The sequence below is a fragment of the Polistes fuscatus genome, unplaced genomic scaffold (assembly GCF_010416935.1).
Source record: "Polistes fuscatus isolate 324 unplaced genomic scaffold, CU_Pfus_HIC Scaffold3, whole genome shotgun sequence".
NCBI lineage: Eukaryota > Metazoa > Arthropoda > Insecta > Hymenoptera > Vespidae > Polistes > Polistes fuscatus.
Window position 1 is genome coordinate 3557927 of NW_025113107.1, and position 24226 is coordinate 3582152.

Sequence of the window (24226 nt, forward strand, 5' to 3'; positions counted from 1 at the left end):
ATAATTAAAAAGGAGAAATCTCGAGGAATCCCCGTTACTCATTTCGAGGATCCTTCAACTCGTAAGCTCGTATGAGAGGATTTGTATTTTCGACCACACGCAAAGTTTTAGTGATGTTTGCAGAGGCAACACGAGGTAGACGCGTGTTACGAATTGTAATTGCGAAGTAGTGTCTTACAACAAAAGCGAGCTAGTTCTTGTTGGTTGTACTTGCTCTGAAGTAGCCTTGGTTATGTACGAATCCTCTTTTATTCTTCTTCTTCTTTTCGGGGTGGTCTTACAATGGCGTTAAGTCCCTTTGCAATGCTACGAAAGAAGGTCGATAAAACTTTTGTAAAGAGTTCATCTTCAACTATAGCTTACTATGGCAACTGATCACCCTAAAGCCGCGATACAATGAATCGAGACACTTTTGATTCATGCAAAACTTTCGCTCATATTCCTGGCCTTACGTAGGATCCCCTTAACAGCACCCACACGTCATGGATTTATCCTTGCTTTACCTTTTCTATCACTATTTAAATTAATTAAAATTCTTCTTAATTCTGGCTAAATTTCACGTATTTTTTTTTCCATGGAAAATTAACAATGATTTTTCTAACGTTTCGATAATTGAATTTGAAGAAAAATCTTTTCGACTAAATGGTTATTTACCATTTGAAAAGAGACAAATAATATAGGGGCGGATTCTTTTCTCGTTTGTAATTCTACGAAAGGTGACGATGACAAAATGTCTGAAAAGGAAAATGTCGCTATAATAACAGCTAACATTCATTCGATGATCGTGCTGCGCTTCGGAGATAAATAAATAAAAAAAATTTTAAAGTAAAGTTCTCGAAATAGTTTGTCTTGTTTCACGTTGGTTGCGCGGCAAGAAGGAATGATATAAGCGAAGGTGGAAGAAGAATTTAGTCTGACAATATTATTTTACGGCCAACGAGCAATGGTACAGGGCTCAGTATTCGACCAAGAATGCACGTGTCTCAAAAAAGGGTCCTCGGGTCTTACCCAGCAAATTCAAAATAAATTGTCTCCGTTTTGAATATTCTCCTATGTAACATGGTGATGTTAGTAGTAGTCGTAGTTAGTGATGGTCTACGTTTATATTCTCTCACAAAAATGATTAAGAGTCATCGTCTTTTTCCTGACAATATTTTGTTGCCCCTCAAACATATCTTAATTCGTCTGAATTAAAATCATTTTTTTCTAATCGTTTGCTGCTACTGCTTCGTAAACCACAGAAAGAAAAAAAAAAGAAAAAAAAAGAAAATGTTCTTAGTCATCCGAAATCATTAATCTTTTCGAATTTTATTTGTCCAAGTCAACGCATAGGTTTACTCGATTTAACTACCGCACAACTCGGAACTTTCTATAAATCCTATATGTAGATTTACTTTAGTGGGAAGAATCCTATCGTCAAAAGGGCGTTTAATTAAATTTCGATGTCCACTTTTATCGCTTGGAATGGACACTTACCGAGATTATCTTTACCCTATTTATTAATCAAATTTAAAACATTAACTCTCGTCGTTTTTCAAGATATATATTCTTTATGTTCCAATATAATAATAATAATAATAATAATAATAACGCATATACATACAATAACGATATGATTTCTGACACATAACTTAACTTATCGAGCCTAATAAAAGTATAGAAAAATTTGAAGGAAAAGGAAAGGAAATAATAATGAAAACGAGTTTTGCGTTCTCCGATGTGAGACGAAAGAAAATGTTGCGTCGCGTTTCGATCGAGGAAAAGGAGGAGTAGGAGGAGGAGGAAGAAGAATCGAGAAAACAGAAGGCGATGATCGGGTGCGGCTAGGGCGTCGAAAGCGGAGGCCACGAGAGGAATGTCAAACATTCACCTGTCTCTGGCTGAGAGACTCCATCTCCGGAAATCTTTTTTTCCTACGGGGACCATTACGTATGCGGCTGCGTTTTGAAACCTTCCCATCCCCCCTATTTTTTCTCCTTCTTCTTCTTGCTTTCTTTCTTTCTTTCTTTCTTTTGTAACATAACGTAGGTCTCTTTCGTTATCGGTGGACGCCTACCGATCGGAGTAGGCGCCGTGATCCCCGACAATGATCGGCCCTAGTGATCTCCGATCTACGATGACGTGCCCGTCGTTGAGATCTCAAATTAAACCAAATAAATGACTCGACTAGAACCACCCTCGATAACATGACGCTTCTGCTGCCTTTTATATCCTATCTCTCTCTCATATACTTTAGGACATATATAAATCAGAAACATATTTTCGAGATCATATAGCATCTCTACGGATACTTTCGAGATCATTTTCTAAATCATCGAATGACTTCTTTTTACTTTTTTTTTTTGAGATACAATATATGATGATATATAATAACGATATTGATCAAATAAATAGTAGTATATCTTTATTTTGTTGTATTATTATCTTCGAAGAAAGATCAATGAAAAATATAATTGTAGATTGAATTCTTGAAAATTGATTACTTCATAATTTTTGTTTTCGAAAGTACATAAAAAGAAAATAAATATGATACTTTATTATACTATTTTAAATATCTTATAACACAAGACTTTATAATAATATTCGCATTAAGAAGAAGCGTGAAAGGTCGATTCGAAATTCTTTCATGCTTCGGAAACACCGTAACCTTCTAACATCGTTTTTAGTAGGAAGGTTCTATCAAGCATAATATCTCTTTAATCGTTTGTGTGTACGTCAACTCATTGTATATATATATATATATATATATACATGTGTATGTACACATCTTCTCACAACATCAAAACGCGCGCCGGTGCATCAAGGATTAATGCACCGTTCGAAAGCTAAACCGGGGATCGTTTAAACGGATTAGATAGAAAGAATCTTTTCGAAGATCGACAGATCGAATTTTTTTGTACGAAGGGGGCAGGGAGGGGGCTGGCTACCATCTTATAGGATTATGCCAAAGATTCGTGCTAGTGTGTACGATATCACAAAGATCGTGTCGATCAAATTGATTCGCTCGTACGAGCGACAACAAAAAATTTCTCTTGCCGTTCATCTGCTTCACTTTCTATTCCTACAAATTATTATTTATCCCGATCGGTGGGTATGCGACGTAATCGATTTTGAAAAGAAATCGATTGTTCGTGACTCGAATTTTTGTGCACACGTATGTGTGTGTGTTCTTTCTTTTTTTTTTTTGTTACTCGATTAAATAAATACAATTTTATGATCATAGATGATATTTTTCTTCGTAGGATAATTAAGAAAAATTTGTTTCTAATAATAATTTTCTCATCCGAATATATCTAGATTGAAATAAATTCTCGATTAAATAATGTTTACCATAGTGGTTCCATTTGTGATTTGAACATGATTGAGTGGCTTCTCGTACCGACATCGTTAGAAGATTCTTAAACTATAAGTACGGTTTTCTACGACTAAAGTACTCTGCTTTCTAACGGTTAAACTCGATTCTCGATTGGACTTTTTCTTTCTTTCTTTTTTTTTCTTTCCTCTCTTCCTCGAGGACGATTGAATTTTCGAAACTCTACGATAATTAGAAATTTCGAATAAATATTTTCAACGTCCTGTAAATTTGTAAACAAAAAATATGACGAAAAAGAATAAGAAATGTATATCATTAGTTTATAAATTTTTGTGTATAAATCAAACAAAGTGTATAAATCAAACAACAATTGATTCGCAGATGAAAGTTTGCCGGTCACGCCAAAGTGGGGGATGCGGAAAACGATCCAAAAAAAAGGGATACTTAGGAAAAGAATCAAAAAACAAAAAAATAAGACAAGTTTGTCTTGGTAGAACTCTTCATGGATCGTAAATCAGGAGAATTGCTAGGACGCGCGCGTGCGCGAGACGAATAACGTATCGAAAGGAAACTTATTTATCAAAGAAGAAGGGAATAGCGAGAAGAAATCACCACTGTGCTATTACATCCGTGCACACGGTGGTATTAAACGTCGTTAATTTGCGATGGCGCACCCTGTTTTCGGTACAAACTATATACAGGGTGATACGTTTCAATTGGAACACTTGAACATTTAGAATTTCGATCTAATAGAATAAACATAAAACTTCGTATATAAAAATATGAATTAATTTCTTGTTTTTTTTTTTGTAAACATATAACGGGAACAATACATGTTATTATAACAATTTGTTCATTTCTATTTAATTAACATTTAGTATGAACTAACGAGGAAACGAGGAAAATCGTGGACTACGTTTCACGTTATCGCCATAATCCTAATTTTCTTTTTTTTTTTTTTACTTTCATCTAATTTTATTCTCGTCTCTATCTCTTTTCGTTTGTCCTGTCTTTCCGTCTGTCTGTCTGTCTGTCTGTCCTTCTAATCTTTTCAATCGGCATCCGAGGAGTATTCGTTACACGCGTGGCACGTACTACTAATTTATGTTCGTGCCTAGAAAGTAAATATGAACCGGGGAATGGAATCGAACGAAACCATATATACCCATTGGTGGTACCTTCTTCTTCTTCTTCTTCTTTTCTTCTTTTTCGACTGGCCAACCTTCGCGTGGTTAAACTTTCTTCGTGAGAACACGGGACCTTCCGAAAAAAAAGGCGTCACGGTAGCAGCCCGGTCATCCGAAAAAAAAGAAACAACGAGAGGAAAGAAGAAGAAAATGAAGAGGAAGAAGAAGAAGAAAGAAAAACAACAACAACAAAAAAAATAAAAAGAAGAAAAAGTAAGAAAAATCGTGAGTGAGAATTCTGTATACGTACTTACGTTAGTAGTAGTAACCGGTAAAGAATTCTCACATGATCGACGTCGATAAACCTACTACGTGGGAATAAAATTGAATTTGTTTGTTGTTTGACAATATATTTTGTCTTATCCTTTCCTTTGTTCATTTGAAGAGCTTTTTCGCGATAAAAAATTGTTGATACGCGCGAATCTTAAATAAAATTTATCGATCGAAACGTTCAGGTATTCTTTGTGCTCGAAAAAGATATACAAAAAATATGTTATATACGCGTATAATATATTTAAATAGATATAGGTGTGTTAAAAAACAAAAAAACAACATTCACACGTTCATGCGTATTAACATAGTACGTATTTACAAACGAGAAGAAAAAAAAGGGTGGCTTTTCTCTTTTTCATTTTTTCTCGGATTTCTTCTCGATTTCAATTCATCGCAGTGTACACGCTTTACCTTTTTACAAAGAGAAACGTTATATGCCAGACGCGTTGTATGGAAATTGCTACTTCTTCTTGTTCCACAACTTTTATGGAACTAACGTCGAGACGTCCCCCACAAACGAACGAAAGAAAGAACGAACGAAATCTTGTCGCGTCGTTTCGGTATGTAATACTATTTAGAATGATATCTTGAAAAAAGAGTATGGTTCGAATTTACGTACAATTTACATACGTTCTATATATGGATCGTTTATTTTGAAAATGGTATAAGTACATTTGCAACCCGTAAATATACATTATTTTTAGTTAAATTCGCCTAAAACAAATTTATATAATCAAATTAAATATTGATAAATTGTATTATGTTGTATATGATTGCCAGACTTGACACAATTAACCTATATCTTTTTACTGACAAATATGCAAACCTTTAATTTTCTCGAAACAACAGAAAATAAACTTTCATCGCTTACCAAATAAACGATCCATATTCTCATTTCCCAATGAAAAATTTTAAATTCGAATGAAAGTTTTTAAAATTACTCCGAGGATCATCATAATTAAACTCTACTTTGTAAATTTTCTCTCAAAATATTAGAGAGAGAGAGAGAGAGAGAGAGAGGAAGTTATTATTTTTTTTGTTCAGTCTTTATTCTTTTTTCCCTTGTCAATGTAGGAGAAGAAATTAGTCTTGACGTTAAAGGCGAGAACTAACTTGCCGAAAGATGTAGTAGAAGAAGAAGAAGACGTTCCCCATTCCGATTACCTGTTTGGTAATTTCACATTTGGTAGGGCATAAAAAAGAAACAATAAAAAGAGAAAAAAAAAGACAAAAAAGAACCAGGGGGTTGACCGCCAACCGACAAAAAGAAATAGAAAATGAAGAGAGTGAGAGAGAGAGAGAGAGAGAGATAGTTAAAGGAGTACGCGGGCCGAATGAGGAAGAAAAAAATAGTAAGAGGTGGTGGTGTAGTAAAAGATGGGAGAGAAAGAGACAGAGAGGGTTACAAGAGATGCGATATAGATTTTTATGAGGGACGTAAATCTCGCGACGGATGCAAGAAGCGACTAGGAATCGTGAAAGGCGCGGCCAATTCCCTAATGATTCTGATTTATCGCCTCTGGTTTGTTCCGGTAAGCCGTTAACTCCGTGACGCGTACCTGGTGTGTACCTCCCCTCGGTCCCCCAAAGGCTTTATACAACGATACAGTAAACTAATACACGCGTATGCACTTATGTAAAAGGATCAGTTCCGCGGAGGACATAAAATCTTTTGCCTTTCTTCCGTCGGCCTACTCATTTTGTCCAAGTAAACGCGAAATAAAGTTAATGGGCAAGCAGTTTAAGCGTCGTGAATATTAACCGTAGAGAGAGATATAAAGTAAAAAAAGAAAAACAAGAAAACAAAAAACGGGTCTGCGATCGCATATACGATACTTTGAGAAAATATTGTCGAGAAAATTGGAATATTTTTTTTTTTAACACGGATAGTTAGTTAGTTTTATTTCTTTATGTTCTTTAATTGATATACCGTTTTCTCTTCTTCCCTTTTTTCTTTTTTTTTTTTCGAATTAGACAAAGTTTCATGGCTGGTGTGGATTAGATAATTTATCCATAAGAGTTACAAAATTAGGAATCATTTCATCTGGTTTCTTTTAAGTGTCCTTTTAAGAAGGATGAGTTGGCAAGGTAAGATTTGATGACATTTCGAGAAAACGGGTCCCACGGGACAGGCTTACTAAGAATAAGAAGAAGATCTCTCTATTCGTATCAGGTATCAGGACTAGAATGACAATACGTCGGAGATTTAATCTTAAAGGTTAGGGTGTGAATCTTTTAGTTCCTAACAATGATAGTTCTCTAAAGATATTTCAGCAGATGCTATGGGTCTGTTTGAGTTTTTTTTATTTCTTTTTTTGTTCTTTTTTTTAATGCACGATCATGTCCAATTGTCGTTAAATAGAAACTATAGAATTGTTTCACTATTGAAAGAAAGACCATTCGATACCGGTTCGATAATATTTTTAATCTATTTAACGTACGACACTTTTACAATTCGTTTTATCACTTTTTCATAGGTTCCATCCTCCGCGCATACATAATAGATATTTATTGAAATAGATAGTATTCGTCCTACGCAACTAATTGTGAATAAAATACATACTCAAAAGTGATGATTTAACTAGTCGAAGAAGAAAATAATAGACACACAATCTCTTGTAAAAAGCTTTTGACGATAGAGAAAATATTTCTTAGCAATTTCTAACATTTTTTCCTTTTGTTACAATATAACGGTTAATATCATTGTTCTTCCATAGAATATGTGTTGAGATAATGACACGGAGTCGTATGACGACCTGCCAGCCAGCCAGCCAGCCAGCCAGCCAGCCAGCCAGGTGTGCAAACTGGAACTGTGTGTGAAATGTTTTTTCCCTTTATTCTATCCAATAGAAATCTTACCGTTCAATTGAAATTCCTAGTATAGGATTTTAAATAATATTGAATGTTAGAAAGATGATAATGATAAGATACGAGGAAGGAAGAATGAGGTAAGATGAGGTAAAGTCATGGTAGGTTCTACTTCTTTAAGGTGGAGGTAAAGAAAAAGGGAGAAAAGGAGATGAAAAGAGAGAGAACAAGAGAGACAGAGACAAACAGAGAGAGAAAGAGAGAGTATGGTCGTCTTTGCCCTCGGCGCCGTGGGTTGTTTAATTTTAGGGCATTACGCGAACAGGCGGCAGCCTGGACCGCGACTAAAGGGTTCCATGGCTTGGTATTTGCCGAGATATTATCGCCAAAAGGAAAAACCGGGCTAGTGGAGAGAGGTGGAGGGGGGTAACGAGGAGGGCGTGACTCTTCTTCTTCTTCGAGTCTCTTTCTACGATGCCTCCCGACACCGTTTCACGAATTAGCCTGTCTCTTTCTTTCACTCCTTGTTACTTATTTCTTATTCTTATTCTTTTTCTTTTTCCTTTTTTGTGTCGTTTTTTTTTTCCTTTTTTCTTTAATTTTTAAAACTTTTTTTCTTCCTTTACAAACCGAGAGACTTAGAGGGAAAACAACGAGAGGAGTAACTGTATAAGAGTCTTGCAATCTAAAATAGTTATATTGTAAAGTCTAACTGACGTATTGAAAAAAATAAAAACACGAACACAATTCTTTCGAACGATTGTCCATCCTAATTCGTCCGTGAAAAATCAACTTATTATCTTTTTTCTTTTTTTCTTTTTTTTTTATTTTTTATTCTTTTCCCTCGACGTGAAATTTGCCACACTTTACGGTCTTACATAGAAATTCAAATTTATCGAGAAACTGTGAAAACCACGTGAAACCTGTCGCCCATTGTACGTATTATAAAGTCTTTCTTTTCGCATTTGCAACGAGGACATGGTGGCCGACGAGAGTGTAAAGTGGACAATGAGACTTTTATTTTAACAATGTGGGTTATTTTTTCTTTTTTACTTCGTTACAGATGGAGAGTTAACGAAGCACTTTGCCAACGAAATTTCTCGATGGTATATATATATATATATACATATATATATAACACACACAATTTCACTTTTGGCTTATTTACAATGTGTATGCATCTAATGTTAATGTATATGTTGTATCTATTTACGTATGTAGTACATTCTTCATTATCGAATCTTAATGTCAACGACCTCTTTAAAATACGTAACAAACAGAAAATGATCTATATAATAATACAATCGAACCGATACAATTATCTTTCACCGATATTCTAGTAATTACTTTCTTTTTTTTTTATTTTTTCAACAAGAAACTTTGACATATTATCGAATAACAACGAGATCGATCGGATCGAAAAAACACATTACGTCTTTTATGTACGGATAAAATAACTCTGTGTGCTTTTGTTCCCCTTAGCAAAAGAAAAAACGAAGTATATGTGTATAAGTAATTTTGGTGTCGGATATTAATAATGATGGCCCTTTTACAATTTCTCACTCGAGCAATAAGACGATCAACGTGATCTCGCTACCTGAATGTTTTATCCCATTGGAGAATTACATCGATACGGTCATCTTCGATTTTAATTTGCTGTTTCGCGAAGGGCAGGAGGAAGGGAGGAAGGAAGGAGGAGGCAGGACGAGTACCTGACACGTTAATTTACGTCGACGCGAATCGAAGCCGGCACGATGTATCCGCTCTTGTTTCCTTTTGTTTTGTCTCTTTTCTTGTTTTGTGTGTGTGTGTATCTTTTTTTTAGATTTCGATCGAGAATGATAATTAATAAAGTCGCTCGCTTGGACGTTCCACTGTATGTGAGTATATATGTACATATGTTATGTATGAGTACTCGATCGCACGCACATGTATTTATATATATGAGTACGTAAATACTTATATCCGTAGATGTACCTTCGAGCACGGAAATAATTTGCTTATTACGAACAAATTGTTCGTATTTTTGCTAATAATAATTCTATTCGTATGTAATTATTCTTTAACTTATTCGAAATACGAATAATATAATAAATTTCGTAAATATATATATTTCCCATTGAAAATATATTCGAAGAAGATATATCGAATGTTATTATATATTTTCTTTTTTTTCGCAATTGATCGATTAATCGTATAACGAAAGAATAATCAGCATAATATACGTATGAATTCTTGAACTTGCTGAATGATAAATACGTGATAAATTGTATAGAATGTCAAGTATTCTTTTGTACTCGATGCGATCGATTTCTTTGATGCGAGTTACACGATTTCGTTAGGTATTAAAAGGCTTCCTCACGTACGAGAGTTACATACCGCTTCGATACAGAGTTCGCGTGCCGAACCGATCGATTATTATCATCATCGTCATCGACAATGCATGCAACCTGCTAAGGTGTTTATGGTTTACCATACGGAATGCATAAAGAAGCGCATATGTTATTGAATGCATCGAAAGTGTTACATTTGTTTGCTTTTTCTTTTTTTGATTAAATTTACATTTTTAATAACCGTATTATAACTTATTATAACTATTATTATAATATATTGTAAATTAATTTACATTTTTATAGGTCAATGTAATTCATCAAAGCTACGAATTAGTATCAGAAAAACCGACGCGTTAGTCGTGAAAAAATATAAAATTGATTCAACGATGACCGACCGGTAAAGAAGAACGACGACGTTCATTTATAGGTTTGCCCCTTTCCGATTATATCGCGACCCTGACGCACACGCGCACACGTATTCGTTAGATTAGTTTGAGTAGTTAGTTATCTACGATGATCATTCGATATCACAAAGAGATATCGATTATCGATCTATCGATCTTCTCCTATATATATATATATACATATATGTGTATAATATAAATTCCCTCACTCATACTCATACACATATACACATTGACACAGACAGAAACAATGTGTGTGGTCTTTCATAATAGAACGATACGATAGGAAATACGTCCGTCGATGTTCGTCAATCATTTTGCATTCTCATCGTATCGAGACTTAACTCACAGACATTGACCGTAATTATCGGAAAGAAACGGACGAGTAGAACAATGTAAACATGCGTGTATTTTGTTCCCAGCTTACCACCACCACACACCACCACCACCACCACCACTACCATCACATAATCTGATACAGTAGCAATACTTTGTGAATATTCATAACGCGACACTTTGTACAGTACGTAACGGTCGGACTGCTAGGTAGAATTAAAATTTCTACGCGTGTCCAAATATTTTCGTGCAGACCACGGTCGGGAAGATCGGGGTAGAATTGTATCCTGCATTTTAATGGACTTGTCTGAGTAAAAGAGAGAGAGAGAGAGAGAAAAAAAGGTAAATAGAAAAAAAATAGACAGACAGAGAAGAAATAGAGAGTAGGGGAGGGGAAAGAGAAAATTTATTATACAATAATAACAAAACAAACAAACAGAAAAAGAAGAAACAAAGGACTCGAATAACAGCAAGAGAAAAAGAAATGATTATACAGTATGACAATTTAACGAGTTTAGTTTACGCATCGATGCAAAGAAGGTGCGTGCGTGTGCGTGCGTGTACGTGTTTGCGTCGATAAAAAAATCATCGAATTTATGTACGTTACAGGTAATATAAAAGAAGAATATAAAGAAATATTGTAAAAGCTGAAAAGAAGAACCGGAGACAAGTGGTGCCGGGATTAAAGGTGTTCACGAAAGAAATGTTATTCAACTCGCGTAAACTTTAATGGCGGACACGTACGCGTTAATGTCTGAACTTGAGTAGTCGAGTAAGCTTCGACGTATAGAGTTAGCTTACGACGTATATCGATGCTTTCGAATACATCCGGTGGGTTTATAACGTGCCTCGTGAACTTAAAGCATCCCTTCTTCTTTTTCTCTCATATGGAAATACCTTATTTATCTGTTTTTTCTCTCTCTCTCTCTCTTTCTCCCTCTTTCTCATCACGAGTTCTATCGAGCCGGTAGCTAAACACGAATTCCTCAAGGGGAATCTAACATCATCACCGTGCCTCCTATACTTATATCGAAAAACCTCGGTGAACTCGGCAGGTGTTAAGTACTTACACGATTTTTATCTACTCTTAACGTCTAGCTACGAGTTAGCCACGCAATTCGTTCCAAATGAACGCGCTAAAGTCACGGATCTTTCAAATTCGAATCACGCACGATCTTGATAACTCGCAGGTATAAGAGAACGAACCATTCGTAATCGTTAAACTTCGTCAATACGTATTAATATATATATATGAATATCATATTTGGCTTCGGTTTGAATTTATTTATCGGAAATTTCTATCAACTAATTTGATCCGATTGATTTGATTTGATTGATCGATCGATCTATCTATCTATCGGATTGATTGATCGTACCGAACGGTTAACAGCTACAACGAAAAGGATGATTTGTTTTTTGTGTGAAAACAAAAAAGCAAAACCAAAAAAAAAAACAAAGGTACAACTCTTTCGTTAGAATCCAACGTTGAGATATTAGTATTTAGAACCCATCTGTTTCGTTCGTTTCTTGTGCCTTTTATTCTTCTTTTTTTCTTTTCTCAACGAGCCGGAGAAAAATACTTTTGAAGAATGGACACGAAATGGCAAGAAATCCTAAGGAGCCGTAAATTTGAGGGTAGATGTGTCCATTCTCGGAAGGAGAGCATGGATAATTGAAGCCGACGCAATCGCGAGAACTGAGGTGCCGAAACGAGTCTTAAACGGGTTCCAAAGATGAGATAAGAGGGCCGTAATACTCGTTGAGATCGATTGCGTTGTGCATATAGAACATCCTCTACCATCATCCTCATATTTTAAGGCTCATTTTGCTAACTTCCTCTCTTATTTCTCCTTTACCTCTCTTCTACCTTCTTTATATACATTGGACATTTAACACCGAGTCATTTAACAAATTTTCTTTAAATACTCGACTAATTTTTATCGAAATAATTGCAATTACCTTTCCTTCCTAATTGGCGTGTAACTTACGTGTTTACGAGGAAAGAAGGAGAATTTTTTGTTTGTCATCAGGTATGCAACGAAAAAGTCAGGAATTGAGAAAACAAAATTTCATGCAACGAACAAAAATATCCCATAAGTGATGGGTAATAGTAATAGCGGGTAAAAAAGATTTTGCTCACGAATCCGTGGTATTTCAGGGTCGCTCGTAATTAAGGCACAAAATCGAAACATAATTTGTCCGAAAAGGCTCGTAGACGTGTATATATATATACGTATATTTTTTTTTCGCTTTTAGTTATTTTTAGAAAGCGAGAAAGAGAGGAAAAAGCACATCTCTTTGAAACGGTGGTGCATCGAACTCGAACGATCGGTTGGTTGTTCCAAGATTGAGATAAGCGGCTTGCGCCGAAGAAGAAATAAGTAGTTTAAGACGGTTTGCATGAACGTTGAGAAGAAGAAGAAGAAGAGAAAGAAAACGAAAAAAGTGAGAAAGAAACATCGTCGTCGTCGTCGTCTTCGTCGTCGTCGTCGTCGTCGTCGTCGTCGTTGTCGTCTCTTTACTAAGGAAGATGCCTATGAGACCGTGAGGATATTTTATGGTTGGACCAGCATATTATGCATCGTACCAGGTGCATCGTGAACCACTTACTTACTCTTTCTTTCTATCTTCTTACTTTACGCTTAGATTTACTTTTATTTCTCATATTTGTTCGATATCAGCTTCCGTAAGAGAGAAAGTGTATGTATGGTGTGGTTCAAAGAGAATACGGTGATAAAATGGTGTTCCTAGGAAGGCTAACGTTAACGTCAAATCTTCGGAAATCCTTGCCGAATGATAATGATACGAACGTGTCTTCTTTTCTTTTACAGAGATTAGAACCGGACGTTTTAAATAAGGTGCAAGGAAATCTCGGTTGATACTTGTTTACGACGAGTACGGATAAGTAATCGCGAGTAGGTATCAAGACAGATCAAGAAATTTCACCCCCTTCTTTTCAAGACTCTTCTTATGTTCTCCCTTCGTTCTTTCATTTCGTAATCGTTTCTTTTTACTTACTACAAAGGGAAAAATCCTTACAAGAATAGTAAGGACTACGACTTGGTTACGACGATAAAGCTAAGAAATATTCCGATTGGTTTTGAGATTAGATAGGAAACAAGCGTTGGATTAGACTAACATAAAAGGTGATCTTTTTGATGATGCTGCGACAAATAAAAGGCAAACTCGTGGGACACGTACGATTTCAGGTTTTAAGTCGTAAAAACAAAAGATCTACCAATAATCGTTTCATTCGTTCAATTATACAATTGTTCATATAACAATAATAATGATGATAATAATAATTATAATAATATTCTTCTTCGAATCGTTTATTTCTCGTTTAAAAACAAATGTAATAATATAACTCGATCGCGTTTAAATAACTATCATTCGTTCATAGGAGAAACATTTTATTACTTCGAGATTCGATAACGATTTGAAATAATTGTTGTTGTATTTCTGTTTTTCACTTGGGTGAAAAGCTTTATATTTTGTTTGTTTATCACATGTCATCGATACCATTCTTAAAACATAAGTTCTTTCACACCCCGATTGGTTGATAAGTGTAACGACGTATCATCACCATCACTAACAGTATCATCGTCATCGTCACCACCACCACCCACTATCGCATCAACATCGACATCACATCAGCCTCACCACCACCACCACCACCATCGCTACCATCAACATCAATATCAGCAGCAGCACCACCAACATCACCACCACCATCATCACACCACCACCATCAGCAGCACCACCACTACCACTACTACCACTACTACCGCTGGTGCTGGTGCTGCTGCTGTCCTATGCCAGGCTTTAGCCGACGAGCGTCGTCGAGTCAGTGCGACTCGTGATTTCCGTGCGAGCGCTGGCCTCGCGTACGTCTCGAGACGGTGCCGTGTTTTTTCGGCCGGTCTCTTTTCCTTCAACAACACACAACCAACACAATTAACAAGAAATTCCAAAAATTACGAAGAAGAAAACAACGTCGCGGATCCGATATAACTGAGAAAGAATTTATTTCTTTTTTTTTTCCTCTCTCTCTTTCTCTTTCTTTCTCTCTCTCCCTCATTTTCGTCGGAAAGGATTCTTCCTTTACGCAAAAATAAAACAACAAAGAATAGTCAATCGATAAAATCGTTGAAATTAGCGCGCGCGTGCGAACACGCGCAACAAAATATTCACGCAAGTCGACAATGTTTTTTTACGTCGTTGTAAATCGTGATACGAATGGACTTTCGAGAAATCATTAAAAAAGAAAAGAAGAAAAAAAGAAATAATAAAAAAGAATCACAGGTGATACAGGTTGTTATGATAATAGGAGGGAGGGTAGATCCCAAAGTATATATAAGTTGATAAGTAAGCACTGGAAGAATCGATAAATCAAAGGGAAAAACTATTCGATGATAATTTTCGTCAACGTTGTAAGATTAACACGGAAGACTGATTGATTGGTGCTTTTCAGTTCAAAAATTAGATCTTTTATAGAATGAAATAGTGGATGAATGTTTGTAAGAAAGTTTGTACTTTCGAACGTGGGTGGGTGGTGTTAAGATAATCGTGTTAATTGTTAGAGTGATCAGGAAGGGTGGGCGGGCGGCCTTTCCGGGGAAGGGAAGGAGAGAAGAAGGCCAGTGATCGTGACGATGATAAAGTTTTTCCTCCTCGATTATTATTATATAGAAGTTGAGAACAAATAAATAAAAATTTTCGTTAAAAATTGATCGCGATCGTGTGATATAATAATACGTATAAGAGTAATTATACGTAAGAGACGAGAGAAAAATAAAAAAAAGAAAAAATCAAAAGAGGATAAAGAAAATGCCAGGATCCTCGACGAGACTACGTCGAATTGTGTACATTACGTGTTAACGCTTAGTCGCGGCGGATCTCGTCGTCATTTTGAAAACGACAGAGAAGTACTTTGACTGTCTTTGGGATGGTTACGTAAACGGGCGCCAAGCCGAAAGGTGATTTCTCGTCGGAAGGAGGAGGGATAGACAAAAATTATCGAAAGCGAATTGGCTTGAAACAAATAAAAAAGCAGTACAATATTCCATTCTCTTGAAAACGTGTGAACAACAACCAACCAACCAACCAACCAACCAACAACAACAACAAAATCGTAAGATAACTGAGAAGTAGCCAACGTTGACGTTAACGATTGAAAAAGTATAATCGAATAAACGATATTTACAAAAATTGACTAGAGAGGGGTTAATCGAATTTAACGATGAAAATAAAAAACTAAGAAATCTTGATATTCTCGAATAGGATCGATAGGAGGGATCGTTTCCTAACGAGGTAGAAAAATTGTCGTCGTTTGTTTCTCGTAAACGTGGTCGATAGATACCGCGTATGATACTTTACGAGACAGACAATCATCGTTATTATCAGGTGTATATTTCAGCCTCGGCTCAGAGTCAAGAGCGATAACCTCCGTTGCGAATGTTGCTCGAATCGAAGTAAACTTGAACAGATAGAGAGAGAGAGAGAGAGATTGAGATTACGATCTATCGATCGATCTATCTATCGATTACCTTAGTAGACTCTCTCTCTTCCTCGCTGTCGAGAAAAGATCTATCTATTCTCTATAGGTAAGAAAAGTATATGAAAAAGTTGATTTTTTACGAAGAAAAGAAGGGTACTTGTAACTAAGAGGAATTTCCGAACAAGAGAAAAGGGTTTAACGAAAAGAGGAGGAGGAGGAGGGGGTGAGTGGGGGAAGGTCTGGAAGCCATTGATCGGAAGAAAACCGTCGTATATCTTGGCAGTAATGCGCACAAATTATGCGTCTTGCAGCACCGTCTCGAGCGACGGCCACTGAGAACAAGAACAAGAAGAAGAAGAAGCAACAGCAGCACGGTGTGTGTTACGCGTTTACACTTACGGATAATTCACTGTGGTGTGTTACGCTAATTCTACTATATTTCACTCTATCCTTTTGGGCTCTTCTTCATCTTACTTTTCCTCAATCTTCGTTTTATCCTCGGGTTGCTTTTCAAGATTTTTTTCCTTCCTATTATTATTTTTCTTCTTCGTCCCTTAACCTTTATCCTTCATCATTTTGGTACAACGTCAGATTTTTCTCCCTCGTTTGTACCCAACATTCTTGACTCTTCTTCGTTTCTTCTTGATCTCTTTCTCTCTGTTCTTTTCTTTCATCTTTCCCTTACGTCCAATAGAAGAGCAGACGTCGCTTCGAGCGCCGTTTATCCGCGAAATTCCATTCTTCAACCCCGAAGACGCCCCCGCGCCTGCCGAGTTCCTATGACGCATCCCAGTTCCTCCAAGAAGATATAATAACCATCGGACACACAGCTTTGGGTGGTCACTTCTCTTCTTTCGTTTTATATCGCTCTTCGATGAAGACAAAATACATATATATACAGGTGATCATGGTGTATCTATTCCAAAGTCAAGTAAACGAGTCAATAGTGTCGATGATTAACCGTTCAACGAAAACTGAATTTTTCTTTAACGAAAGTGTACGATATTATTTTGCATTACAAGGCGAATGAAAAGAAGAAGAAGAAGTAGAAAAAGAAAAAGAAAAAGAAGAAGAAGAAGAAGAAAATTGGACCAACGAAAGTGACGAGAATAAAAGACGAAAAAAGGAAGAGGAGGAGGAGGAGGAGGAGGAGGAAGGGAAAATCCTTTTTTTCGGAATTATATTATATCTCGAGAGAAAAGGGCTGCTGGTTTTGGTGTGCACCTGCGAGACTCTCACGCCTGCAACGGAATTTCCTTCCTCGCCACCATTGAGGTAAGTGTCTCTCTCTGTCTCTCTCTTTCTCCTACGTTGCTTCAAGACTAATTTACAAATTTACCTCGCGAGCCGGTTCGAAGGCCGGCTAATTACGGATCACCGCTTGTTTAAGATGACGAAGAGAAAGAAAGAAATAAGAAGTGAGAGAAAGAATGAAAGACCCTGCCTGTCTCTTGTCAAAAGAATGAAGAAATTTGTTGAATCGATCTTTTAAAAAACGAAAGTTCTTTCGAATTACCTTGGGGACGGGGGCGGGGAGAAATTTTTTCTTTTCTTTCTTATCGATATATATATATGTGTGTGTATATATATTAAATCGATTTACAGATTTAAAATTACCAGCTTAATTCGGTCAGGAGATTATAGAATATTAAAAATAAATCAATCAATCATACGTGCAATATCCGTCGACAGAAGGGAAATAAGATAAAATCGCAAGAGAGAATTTTTATAACGTTTTTGATTTCATTAGGTATAATAAATATAATTGATCAATTACCTTTTATTGGTAAAACCGAGATGCGATTAAACGGGAGATTATCTGGCCCCCTTTACTCTTTCTTTTTCTTTTTTCTGTTTTTTCTCCCCTTCCTTCCTTCTTCTTCGTGCCTTTTCTCCTTTTCTATTTCTTTTTATTTTTGTTCTTATTTTTTTTTTTTTGCAATCGCATTAGAATACGTTAGAATACATTACCAGTAATGGCTCTATTCGTGGCTGAGAATTGTAATGACCATTCTAGTTTCCGGTTAAATGCGCGGAATAGTAACACTTTCCGATCAAGAATCCAACTAACTAACATAAGCTTGATTAAGTTGGCAAGCATTATATTATTTATTTGACGCCATTGGCAAAAGTGCGTCGGAATATTAAACGCATGTCTCTTGTGAAATCGTGGCAACCGTTTAAAATCGATCGTTGATCATTCCGTAAGATAAGGTTGCTTGTTTTTTCTTTTTTTCTCTTTTTATTATTATTATTTTTTTCTTTTCTTTTCTCTTCGTCGTTTCTAGCTCTCCTCGATCGTTACTCATATCAGCATATAGAGTTAGGTATAACCGAACTACGATGGGAATTTTTCTTATAGACAAATCGTTACACGTTCGTTATATTTTAATGTTACGAGTGTGTATAAAATGTTGTATCAAGTGAGCATGAAAAATGATCCATAATTCTTACGAAATCAAATATAATCTAATTGCGAGAAAAACTTTTATTTCTTCGTCTACTCGAGATTGCTTGACAAAATAACAACAATCTTAATGCATCATTAAAAAACACATATGAGGATGTAATGTAGGTATGTAAAAAAACAAAAAAAAAAAACAAAAAACACACACACAGATAAAATGAACGAACGAACGAACGAACCAACGAGGAAAGGAGAAATATGAAACACGTTTTCTCCTTTTTTATTTTCTTGTTTTTTTTTCTCCCCGTTTGCGTTTTATCCACCCTATAGGAGGAGGTGCAAGATCGTGTTCGACCTTTAGAGTTGATTTCGATCGAGGTTAAGCAAACAGCGACTAGGGTTCTCACCTTTATCGCGATAATGGCTGTAATTTTTGGGTAGGTCTCAGGAGCCAAGGGGGAGCCTTAAACGAAAGGCCGAGGGTTGGTTGTATGTACGTGTGCGAGAGAAACTTTATATGATGCGCTGACGTGCGCGCGCGAAACGAAGCGAGTACGTGCCCGAGCTCCAGATTGCAGAGGCGTCGCATCCTGATTGCATGGCGTGGTGCTTTCGCGCGACTGCGATTTATTACGACCGAACCAAGAAAGAAAGAAAGAAAGAAAGAAAGAGAGACAGAGGGAGAGAGAGAGAGAGAGAACTGCCACCCTTTTCCTTCTCCCTCTTCTTCTTTTTCTTTCTGTTTCTCTTCTTCCTCCCAACATCGAACCTTAAATAGGCGAGGGGTAACCCTTCTTTCGACTTTCTTGATCAACGATATCCGATAGACCCAAAACTCGATGGGATAATGAACTGCATCTTTAAACGGGCTTCGACTTTTTATTTTTTCTTTTTTTCATTATCATCATGATCATCATCATCATCATCATCATCGCCATCATTCGCAAAACGATCGGTAAGCTTGTTGCGATACTTTAGAGTAGTATGTTTGGAGTGGTGTAATCTCTCTTAGAGGTGGCAATCTTTTCGTACGATTTATTAGGATGATATATATCTTTTTCTTTTTCTTGTTTTCTTTTCTTATTTTTTTTTCATCTGTCTACACTCTGCTATTCGTACTCCATCAACACCCTTGTTTAATCTCTTTAAATAAGTAGATTGAGTTTCTCTCGTAAGAGTTAAAGATACAGGATCGTCGTTTAAGACAGATCATTTTAGATAGTCGGGTTTATTATAATTATACATTTATAATCGATGTTTTTTTATTTTTCTTTTCTTCTTTTTTTTTTTTTTATAATGTATTTTCATCAATGTCAAGGATAACTCGTTTTAATTATTTTCTTTGAATATTTGCATAAAAAGAGAGAGAGAGTGAGAGTGAATAAATCGATCGTTGATCTTGCAACAGAAGACAAACGGAATATGTATTGCAGTTCAATGAAGTGCACATCCGACACGCACGTGTCCGGACGTTTCTCGAGTTGTTCGTCTCTGACAGTGCCGAAGCGTAGAATCGCGATGACGGATTTGTTTCTTAGCTCAGCTAGCGTGTGCCTTCACGTTCCACGCTTCATTTGCGGGGGATATACCGCGTTAGAGCCGCCGGTCAACGAGAATTTTCTTTTTTTTTTCCTTTTACCCATACGTCCGTACAGTAGACGACCGATCCGATCTTTGCAATTAATTATAAGTGTATCTAGATTTATATCTTAGGTTTATGGTGCACTTTACAAAAAAAGAAAAAAAGAAAAAAAGAAAAAAAGAAAAAACGAAATATTTATATACATATATATATGTATATGTGTGTTGTGTGTGTGTGCATGTTTATATATATATACCTACATAATGTTATCTGACATATTACGTAACTATCGTTCCAAATCGGTTTGTCTCTCTTTGAAGTTCTTTTGAGTAACATGAAATAACTGTTAAATAAACAGTAGATTCTTATCAACGTATACCAGAAGAAACTAGCCTTCCTTTTCGTTCCGGAACTTGAAATGTTTTTTACCAGAAATACACCGATCTTTCCACGAACTTGCGTCTTCTTTCTTTTTTTATATCTCACTCTCTTTTTCTCTCTTTCTTTCTCGTTCTCTTTTCGTATGATTAGATCATTAAACTTTTGATAAGCATCGAGTTGAAGTATATTTGTATATTCGAGAATTTCCTTTCTCACTTTTTTCGTAACTCAAATTTATTTGTACTTCTTACGTAAAAAAAAGCGACCATAGTAGAGAGATAATCATCGATACAAAAAAATATAAAAAAAACGCATATATAGCAAACGCGAACGATGTGGTACAGAATATATCAAACAAATTACACAATTCGCATATTCCCAATTTAATAAAACGTATTTATCGTCAAATAATACTCGTTTACATTGCATTAAATATTCCTTCGTTTCTATTTCTTTTTCTTTTCTTTATTTTTTTTTTAAAACAGAGATTACGTTGACAGGGATCCCATTTTTATTTCAACGCAGATATTAATACGTACCGATATTACTGAATATTAACAAAACTATTATTATTATTCAAAATATACAGACTATAGACGAACTATCTTTATTTGCAAAAGAGAACAAACTGACGGACGTCTTACATTATTTGTCAAACCATTTCGATCTCCATCTCTCCTTGCCTTTGATTTATAAAAATCGTCAAAATATTTCGTAGAGTGATTTTAAGTTCGTAAGCTTCCGACTAAAAGTTGCCATTGCGAGGGTGGGTGGGTGTCCGTGCTTGCGTGCATCTGTGTATGTGCGTGTGTGTGGGTGTGTTAGGAGGACACAACAAGGAGGAGATCACGTAAAAGCTGTCCATCTAATTTCGACTACGGTCTAAAAAAGCTAGACTGGGGGTGGCAGGGGGGAGGGGAAGTGAGGCGAGGGGGAGGTTGTTTAGTCATGTCTCTGCGTGGCTGAAAAGATATATCGGAGTTGTATTCGAGTTCGCGATCGAGCAAACTAACCGTCTGAACGGCGGGGGCGTTAGTGAATAAGAGAGAGAGAGAGAGAGAGAGAGGGGTGGGGGTAGCTGTGAATGAAGCTAACCACGCACTATCTCTCCTCTCTCAATGGAGGTGGTGTAAGCCTTCTCTCCCCCACCTCTTCTTCTCTCGTTTCACGAAGAAGCAGCCACGCACGCTTCGAGTATATTTCCGTTCCGTGTTTATACGCGAATGCGCTTTAAGATACCGCGGCATTTGAAACGTAGCAGATCTACGCTAAAGTAAGTTAATATCTCTCTCCACCAATCTCAGACCGGAAGCCGGAAAGAAGAAGAAGAAGAAGAAGAAGGAGAGAAGGGAGGAAGGAAGTTAGAGTAAAAGAGGAAAATACGAAAAAGAGACTAACGAAAAGGTTTGCTTGGTAGTGTGCCCTCTGCCCGTTGCTGCCCACTGGCTGTCGTCGGCTGCCAGGGACTAGCAACAACTATTTCCAGACACTTTAGATTTTTTCTCCTCCTTGCCATTTTATCGTCTTCTATTCATTTTATGTCTGGATAGAAAGGAAAAGAAAAGAAAAAATATATATACACCGTGACTAGGATGTTTTTTTTTTTTGGTACCGAGAGTACAGTTGTTACGATCGAATATACGTGACACGCGTGCACGTAATAGAAATGAAATATATATATCGTAATTTTTTCATATTAATCGAACATCATTGCTATGTTTTTATTGCTACGCTTTTTTGTTGCTATTTCGTCAGAATAATAATTCGTACAAATTCAAATGGAAAATATATGTTTGTTTCTCTTCGAGTACGCGATATTTTTTCTCGACGATTTGAATTTTAAAGCCGACTCCCCCTATTTTCGGCAAGAAGAACAAAACAAAGGGAGAAAGAGAGGAGAAAAGCTTACTTCTTGTGTCTTTCGCGAAGGTGTACTTTAATTTAATGCTTGTTTACGTAAACTCCCTTTCAACGTTCTTCCTCTCGAGTTTATCGTGACACTACGTGAAATAATCAAGTATAGAAAAGAAGAAGAAGAAGAAGAAAGAAAGAAAGGCGTCTTCAAAGTGCATCCACTAAGCGCCTCTCTTTCCTTTCCCTCCCCTCGTCCCTCCGTTCATCCCCACTCGTGCGTTTATTTTCTTGGGAATTATCTCGGCACTTCAAAAGCTTCTGGGGTATGGCAAACAAGAGACGAAGTTAGTTGAACGGCAAAGAGAAGCCACGATCTTGATTGTAAGAAAAAAAATGATAAGTTTGATTAAAAAAAAAGAAACAAAATAAATGAGGTAAAAAAAGAAATTAAAAATATATATAACGTAACATCCCCTTCCCTAATCGCAATTTGTCTTCGAAACGCATTCCAAAGATAGAAATTTCGATGCTAATGCCAAGTATCTTTTTCATTTGAATTTTCTCTGCGTTCGATATTATCTCGAAGAAAAGCAGATGTGTCATTACCTCAGGATTAAAAAGTTCTTACATAGACGCCAAGGCGATATTACTGAGAAATAAGAAGATACTTTATTATCCTTATCTTAAAGAAACGTTCGATACAAAAAAAAGAAAAAAAATAAAGAAAAAAAAGGAACTAAAAAGAAAGAAAAAAATTTTTCTGACCGATAAACGTTTCCTGGTATTTCTCTATTTTGTCTCAGGTAAAAAAAAAAGAAAAGAAAGGAGAAGAAAAGAAAAGAAACATATTGAAGATCCTCGTAGAGGAGAAATTGGTTTCCAATTAACTAACTAAGTTACGTGACGTAAAGTGCGTGAGAATTCTTGCAATTGCACTTTAAGAAGCTTATCGAAGAAAGCACGAGACTACTTGCTCGGTGCCTATCGATCGTCGATAGATAATACGTCAACTATTCGCTTCTTTTTTTCTTCTATTTTTTTTCTTACGAGTTAATTTACTACAGTGAATGATTTTCAAATTCCTATGTTATCGTCCGTTTTTTCTTTTCAAATTGATAGGATGATCTCGATGCACTTTTCTTTTCTTTTTTTTCTTTAAGATAACGCAAACCTAATCTCGAAGTGTTTTAAATCGCAAAGGGAATAATAAAAACGTAAGATAAAAATTGTATTGTATATATATATAAAGAAATATGCCGTGAAACGTTAATAAATAATTGCATGAAGATCACTGATGATGCGCTTAGATACTTTTAACGATTAATAAAAGTGTAGTATCATTATCGACTCGTTCGTGGGATCGTTAGATATCTGAAACAGAAGTCTTTATTGTTAGTGGAATTGTTTTTATTATTATACATAGATACAACCTTATCTATAATATCTTATTGTTAGGACAGATTAAAACACTCGAGGATGTAGATTAAACCGTAATAAGAAGAAGAAGAAGAAGAAGGAGAAACGATGGTCGGTGTGTCCACCATTGGAATGAAAGGTTTTCAAAGATCCCGATATCGGGTTTACGGTACCAATAAGTCTACCGTTAAGCGTAAGACGGTGTGGACCAATCGTGGTGAACGTTCTTACTCGAACTATCCCACGATTGGTTACTATCGATACGGTTAACGAGATAAATTTGCCCGCGAGGTGGATCAACCGGCTGTCTCTCTCCCTCTCTTTCTCTTTATTTATTTTCTGTTTTCTTCTTTCGAAGGAGAAATCGTTTCTCGAGTTTTTCCGAGTCGATTCGAGTCACGATAATCGTCTTAAGACGACGACAACTACGAC

General features: G+C 36.2%; 1 long non-coding RNA gene across 1 annotated transcript in view; it reads left to right on the top strand.

The window, feature by feature from the left end:
* The first annotated feature begins 16809 nt into the window (after nucleotides 1–16809).
* Nucleotides 16810–24226, top strand: part of LOC122519912 — a 57885-nt gene continuing 50468 nt past the window's right edge. The window contains exon 1 of the long non-coding RNA XR_006304398.1: nucleotides 16810–17429. This is a non-coding gene — a long non-coding RNA (uncharacterized LOC122519912). The remainder of the gene's footprint in view (nucleotides 17430–24226) is intronic.